The 7,618-nt window shown below is 41.2% G+C and overlaps 1 long non-coding RNA gene across 1 annotated transcript; it reads left to right on the top strand.

Moving 5' to 3' along the window:
- Positions 1-1,901: 1,901 nt before the first annotated feature.
- Positions 1,902-7,180, top strand: LOC115923623. The gene is made up of 2 exons (XR_004064010.1): positions 1,902-1,942; positions 2,016-7,180. It is a non-coding gene; the product is annotated as an uncharacterized LOC115923623 (long non-coding RNA).
- The last annotated feature ends 438 nt before the right edge of the window (positions 7,181-7,618 follow it).

The following is a 7,618-nucleotide window of genomic DNA, read 5'->3' on the forward strand; positions in this document are numbered from 1 at the left end:
TGGCGTAAGATGCCCCCTTCCAACTGACGTTCACCTAAGAGTGCACGCATGCGTCGGAGTAGTTGTATGGGCTCCCGGTCACCCAATTCCTCTTCCGTGAGGAGCATCTGTAACCGCGCTCTTCTGATGCTGTCGTCCGTTTCACCAACTCAGCCTTCAACGTTGTGTATGGAGTCGCTTTAGGTGGGTTGATCAAAATGTCTCTAACCTCCTGTGCTATCTCCGGCTGGAGCATTGAATTGTGTGACTAAACTTGGTGCTTTCTGATGAGATCCCTTTCGTGAAAAATTGGGCCTCCACCTGGGCAAACCACACTTCTGGGTCATTCCTCCAAAATGGAGGAAGCTTCAAGCTTACTGCCCCAACAGAAGGGGTGGGGTGTGGGGGGGGGGGGATGGGGGAGTGGATGAGGTAGAAGCACCTTCTATAGGAGAATCTGTAGACATGATTTGTGCAAGCTTCAGGCTGAGGGGAAAGTGCAATATAACATGAAATGTGAATCACCCAACAAAATAATAAACCTGAGCAAATTGGACAAAAAACTACACAAGGTACCTTGGCTGTACAATGCAAGGTAGTATCAAGAGAACTAAGTCGTGTACAAGCAACACGATAGAAGTTGTTCTCTGAATGATTTCAGTTGGGCATTAAACTGTGGGTTGGTTGGCCCCTGATCCCCCATTGTATTTTTTATAGAAGTTACCACTTTTGCTATGGTTTCATCTTTGTCGTGGTCTACAATGGCTTGAGAAATTTCTTCCATTGTGCTTTTCAATACCAGTAGATCTTCATGAGCACAGGCTGTAGATTTTTCAAAATGTGCCAGTCTCCGGGAAACGGTATTAACCACTCCATGTCCTGCACACATTCCTGCTTGATTTTCACCAAATGGCCGTAGGTCTTGGAATTCCCCACAACAACAAGATGTTGGATTCTTTTTTCTATTCGAAGGTGCTTTTGTAGATGTTCGAGGGTACTCTTGATAGTTTCAATGTCATCAGCAATTTTTGCCCCCTTATTTTTCCAAATAGCCCCCTGAAAGCAGTAGGTAGCCCCTATAATTACCATAGGGTATTATGCGAAAATATCTGTATATTCATCAGATTGGAAAAGTAGCCCCCTAAAATTTAAAATGAATTCCTATTTATGTATTCACTTCATAATACGTACTTCATTTTACAGACTGCAAGCACTCCTTATTTGCGTGTGATGGCAGCCCTTGTGGCAGCACTGGTACTCTCTGAAAAGGAGTTGTGCACATCTATTATATCTGCTGTATCAGAGTCCTTCTGTATGACTCTTTCAGTTGGATTATCTTCCCTTTGGAAATGGAGAAACCTTGTATGCTTTCTGTAGCATCCCTTGACAGAACAGGTCTGATTCAGAAAGCACTTGCTGGATTGGCGACCTGCTGTCAAACAATTGTAGCAAAGGCGGTTATCTCTTGCCAAGAGATATCAGGCGGGTATATTAAAATTACTGTTCTGGGAATGGCCTTGTAGCTGATGTGATGTACTGTAGGAGGCAGGTTGGATTGTATTGGAACAATTCGCCATTGTGTGAGGTCATTGAATCCCTGAATGGGTTAAGAGTGTCAGCATAACAAGGTAAAAAGTAACATACATGCAGATGATTTTACAGACCCCCTTTCAATTCGACCTCCCATATTATTACTTCAGAAATTCCCCTAAGTATCTTGAAATCATGTTCGCTCTTCCTTTTGGGAGAATTTGTATCTTGATACCCATTATAAACAGACGGCTATTCCTATTATACATGACTCTAAACAGGGACAACTTGGTAGAGTCCTGTCTGGTAGTGCGATATGCTAAAAAGATGGTGCTAATCTCCTCATCCCAATCAGCACAGATCCCTCTCACCGCCTTTTCAAGACATTTGATCAAGGTTTGATTAAACCTTTCACACAGGCCATTTGTTTGAGGTTGATATGCTGAGTCCCCTCTCACTGCCTTTTCCAGACATTTGATCAAGGTTTGATTAAACCTTTCTCAGAGGTTGAAATGCTGAGTCCCCTCTCACCGCCATTTCCAGACATTTGATCAAGGTTTGATTAAACCTTTCTCACAGGCCACTTGTTTGAGGGTGATCTGCTGATGAGACATGGTGCTTTGTACCCGTCATTTTCAGCATCTCTGCCACTAACTGATCGTTGAACTCCCTCCCTTGGTCGGTGACAATTGATGCAGGAAAAACCCAACCTATGCACAGAGAATAAGATTATTGTAGGACTACAAAACAAAAGAAAAGATTTGACAATTAGTTCACTTTGGTAGCCAAATTCTAAAAGTTGTGAACCAATCAGGTTCCCTAGTCCAATGCCTGGTAATTTCTAGATGTGTGTACCCGCTCTTAAAACATGATCCAATCCAAGAGACTGGGGGCTTTCTAATCTTCCTCAAGCATCAAAATATTTTACATATTATCACAACAAGATGATTCTACATTATTTAATAAAAACCCTCATGCACCTCACAACACACAAATCATTAAAGCAGCAATGTAATGTTAATTGTTATTGTATAATTGTGTAAAGTGGGGGCACGCTACAAGAGTCCTATCTCGCACCCCGGGGCAACGTGTCTGACACGGCCGGTTGTAGCAACTACTCCGAAGATCAAGATCTAAGGAGACACTAACGAACGAACTAGAGAAATATGATGAATTTAAATTACTCCAATATCTATTTTTTGAACATTTCTGACTAGTATTTAAACTCACAACATAAAACTTAAATCTCTGAAAGGAAGACACAAATCGTACTTTGTCATATTTTTTATAAGAACAGTAACGTACCAACTTTTTAGTTTTGGGCCACACACTTTCACTGCCACTGTGACACTTTGACAATTCTAACGTTAAAGTTAGAGTAGGCCTACCGATACAGTTCTCTGGTTACAAGTTCTTTTGCTATTTTAGCTCTAAATTTTTGTTCACATGTTATGAGGAGTTCATTCCAACGATGTTGATTAAAATGTAAACGAATGCACAGATGCCCATGCCTGGAATAAACAAAGAAGTCACACCAGGTCCTCTGCCATACACCCATTTGTAGCTGCACCTGGGAGAAGTATGGATGATTCTCCTTGAGGGAGGGTCTGCCATTGATCATGTTGACGTAAGGAAGGGTTTCATTAGGTTGTGTGTGCGCTACGGAAATGGGGCATTTAATTTCTAACAGCCCTGACCCGCAACACCTGCAGGACACAACAGCATCGGCACTTGCTCCAACATACACCTGGTCCCCTTTTATTTGAAGGTCACACTCCTCAACACAAAGGTGCTTATGCCCTGCCGACTTCATCGCTTCCTTATATTTGTATCGAGCCTCGTCCTCTAACTCTCTCCCATACTTCAGTGACGGTATGTTTGGGTTCACAGTCGTGTACCCCAAAATCTGCTTAACATTTGCTCCACAGTCTAAACTCTTCCCCTGACTGCCCATCAACCTCTTTCCTTTTGTGAAAACGCTGTGAGTGATAGAGCCAATAACTCTTCCTTTTCTTGGAAGTACCCATTCTTCATTTGAAGCTTGTCCACGGGTGGCTTTCTCCAACTTGACAACCTTGGCAGAACTTGTCACAAACACTATATTAATTTGTTGTATTACTGTTATTACTATATGACATGCTATTCACAATATAATTTGAGTACTGCCCTAAGAGAAAAGGAGAAAACTGCAAATTAAAGATATTTTAGCGCATGGCAATGGGAAAGTTGACCATCGATATGTAACAATTGACTCATCAAATTGCCAATTTGATATGTGCATACATGTAGATCTAGTGAACTCTTGTTCTTAAAACATCCCAAACTTTTTTTATACCTTGTCCGATGTACCATCCTACCTTTCTTATATTGAAGCTTTCACACAAATTATATTATATGGGTAGTGACTTCTGAAAATACTTAAGTCTGTGTTGAGACTTTCTGCCCCATTTTTTCTTTTTATTGTAGACTTTTGTCTTTATCGTTAAAGGATCAAATGAAACTTCCTTTTAATTCCTTCCAGCAAATGTCTCTAACTCCTTGCGATCTGTTAAAAATGGCGCGGTAGTGTCAGCTGCTGAATCCAAAGTATCCTGGGGCATACTGCCAGGGGATACAATATTAATAATAATTGATAAAAATAATAATAATAATGATCAAAATAACAACAATAATATTCCACTCTTGTATACTACATATCACATTATCATATAATGTCTTTATGTTTAAACATAGGAGATGGCATTTCTTGACCTTGGGAGTTCAATTAATTTTTTTCTTTCTTTGTTTGGAAGTCGAGAAATATAAGTCTTTACAGCTTTTATTTTGTTACGGCTGATCTTGTTACACAAGTTGCATTAAAAGAATGTCTTTGAAGAAAATTTTGGACTGAATTAATTTCCTTTAGTTAGCTATGTTTCTTATTTGAGTTTCCTTTATAGTCACTGTGCTGCCTGCCCTTCACTTTCCAACAAAATATATACTGTTTGATTTTATGTAATTACCAGGTAGACTCCTAGAGGCTTCTCCGTGAATGTATTTCCCAGGGAAGATTCTCGATCATCTGTACCAGAGCAAGAGTCTGCGACCAGAGCGATATTTGTGGAGGCTTTCTTTGAATCCTTTTGCCTCCATCACTGGACTCTTCATGTCAACCTCCCTCTTGTCCATGAAGTGAACGTTGAACACGCCTTTCGTATCGGGCTCCATGAGCGTGTAATCAGAAAGAAAAAAAGTACCGGTACTATTATACAGATATTGCCTGCCTTGAGGTTTAATAAATTATTCAATTCCCCAAACGGAGTTATATTTTCCCCAAGGGACTTGTAAGATATTTGCCAATGAGACCCAATACCTGAAGTTTTACTTCCGCTGTCGAAGTAGAAAAGTCATGTAGGATGGCGCTCCTCAACCCACCATATCATGTACCGATGTTGAGCAGTTCTGTGAATTCATCGTAAAACTCGCAAACGATTTCCACGGTAGCGGGGTAATACACCTCTTCAAATGTTCTTACTGTACAAGAAAGCAACAAACCCTTTTGGATCCCAAATGAATATGTATCACAAGAAAATAATCAGGCTACTTCAAGAGTAAATATAGTGTACATATTTAATTAATAGCCATATGCTCAATAATGTACACACAAATAAATGACAAAGCAAAGTGAAAGTTGCCGCAATCAATGAATCTACCGTAGCTGCCTGTCTTCTGTTCGAATACCACTTCTTTCTTGAAGGCCATTGCATCTAGCATAAGCATGCAATGTGCCATAATGGGGGTGTGCTGCAACCATTTCCTTGAGATGTGCGATGACTTCTGTGAGAATACCAGGCTGGCAATTTAAACCTGTACTCCACTGACGTATGGTGGATAGATGAGGGAGGCAATGATAAGTGCAGAGGAAATCGTAAGCCTGGGAACTGTAAAAATGGAGAGTCACTGCAAAAAATTTCAGCTCTTCGGAATAATGGTGACCATGCTTGTTTGTGTCTTTAGCTTTCAGCTCATTTTCAAAGAGTTTAAATGTGTTCTCTTCAAAGTTGTGTTGAAGTAGGCCAAGCTGATCCTTGCTAACAAGCATGTTTTTGTGGACTGCCTGTAAGAGAGTACTGATTTTTCCATCTCTCCTCTTTACTCTCTGTTTCACCACTTTAAGCTGTTTCTTGGCATCCTGCAGTTACTGTCTGGCTATCTTCAGTTTTTGATCAATTGGGATAGAAGAAGAATAGTCATGTTCTTTTGCGATGTCGTAGGGTTTCTTTGGAGGCACTGGAACACTTTTGGATGTTGTACATGGTTTTGTTGGGAGTCTTGAGCCATGGGTTTGTTTATAGGGAGGATGTCCGAGAAAGATGGTGGGCACAGCACAAGGAAGGAGATGGTGGTGGTGTGTAGCTTCCTTTTCCTCTCTCAGATGTATTCCTGCATTACAATAAAAGCAAACAGAAACAAAAATGAGTTTTCTCATGACATGACAAATGTTCTACTATTTCATATAATCATGCAGCACCTTCGAAAATTCAGAAAAATAGCATGCCTCATAGGAACAGGTTATCTCATCGCAATGGAGAAAATCTTGACGAATACAGCAATACATGTTAGTATGCACCTCTTTGATCTCGCTCGTTTCAGTATTGCGATAGCGCGATACTGCTGTACAAAGCTATGCTTATGCTCCACCGTCGAGTGCTTGTACCCTCTCTCATTGAGCTTGTAGTAAGCTCTCTAGCCGTCGGAGTAGATTGTAGAGCCATTGGCAATGTGCCTCTTAATGAGGGGAGCAGAGTCGCCTCATCCCTATTATCTACTGGGTAGATGATCAACATATTAGTGCTCCTCTCTACCATGCTGAAGATCCAAACTTTTAGTCCTCTCGGATCACCATGGTTGTACTTACATCTCCGGCCAAATAGACATTCATAATGTCTTCTCCATCCTCAGGAGTAGTGCAGGTCGTTCACATACTTGCGAGTAATGTCTTGCAGAAAGTTCGCCCAATCGACGGATGTCTTCTTGTAATCCAGGCCGGATGTAATAATGCATCAATGTAAAGAAGATTGAAGAATCCACTCTCTGATGAAAACAAGGATGTCTCTCACATCTAGTTGGCTGCGTTTGAAGATGTGATAGAGTTTGATTGTCACTGATAGATTCCACAATCTATGGGCTGTGGTAACGTCTGAAGCAAGGGTTCAGACACATTGGCAGCTTGCAGGTTTCGCAGAAGAAGGAAGTTGTGACTCTGCCATTCCTGGCCTTCTTCGAGCAGACCACGCAATCAGGGTAATACCGGGTCTTCCCTTTTTCCTTCCTCTGATCAGCGAAATGATCTCCAGTGAGCCTCAGTGCCAAGCGATTGTCCCAGGTAGACTCGCGCAGTTTCTTGGGTCGTCCAGCGCTGGAGGTCTTCGCGTAGTTGTCAAGCAGGCTGTTGATGACTCTCAGGTGGCTAGATGCCACATCTTAGAATTGGGGACAGAAGAATAGAAAATTTAGTACAGGCTCACCTCTCGCATAATCCTCTTTCAGAAAATGTTCACTGCAGAGTTTGAGTGCATCCTCCCTGGCCACACTGTAGAATTAGTCCCGCTCCATCAAAGAGTGCATGGGCACAAGGTAGATGTGTGAGAAAAGCTTTGATTGCCCATGTAAAATCAAATGGCAGACAAAACACTTAAAATACATTATTCATGATAGCTAGGAGCTGCAACACTAGAGAGCACATCGCCAAAATAATGTTTGGCATATCTCATGATTTATTTTTTAAAGATTCCTACTAAGATTTGCATATGTTCAAACTTCAAAATTTAGCGATTTGTCCCATGCCATTAATGTGTCAAAACTCGTTTTTTATTCATTTATTTCTATATTCACTATAACTATAAACATTGTGTATGAAAGCAACTTTACCATGGAAATGAAGTAAAGAGAGAGAGAGAGGGGGGGGGGGGGGGGGAGGGATACTTACAAGCACTTATCATCAACAAGGGCTTGAAGAATGATGGATGGTATCCTTTTCGATTTACATAATCGACAGCATTCTCTGGAGGTGCATTAATCTCAATGTGTGACCCATCCACAGCTCCAACACATTGAGGGAAGTTCCATT

Source organism: Strongylocentrotus purpuratus, unplaced genomic scaffold (assembly GCF_000002235.5).
Source record: "Strongylocentrotus purpuratus isolate Spur 01 unplaced genomic scaffold, Spur_5.0 spur5_scaffold_14, whole genome shotgun sequence".
Taxonomy (NCBI): domain Eukaryota; kingdom Metazoa; phylum Echinodermata; class Echinoidea; order Camarodonta; family Strongylocentrotidae; genus Strongylocentrotus; species Strongylocentrotus purpuratus.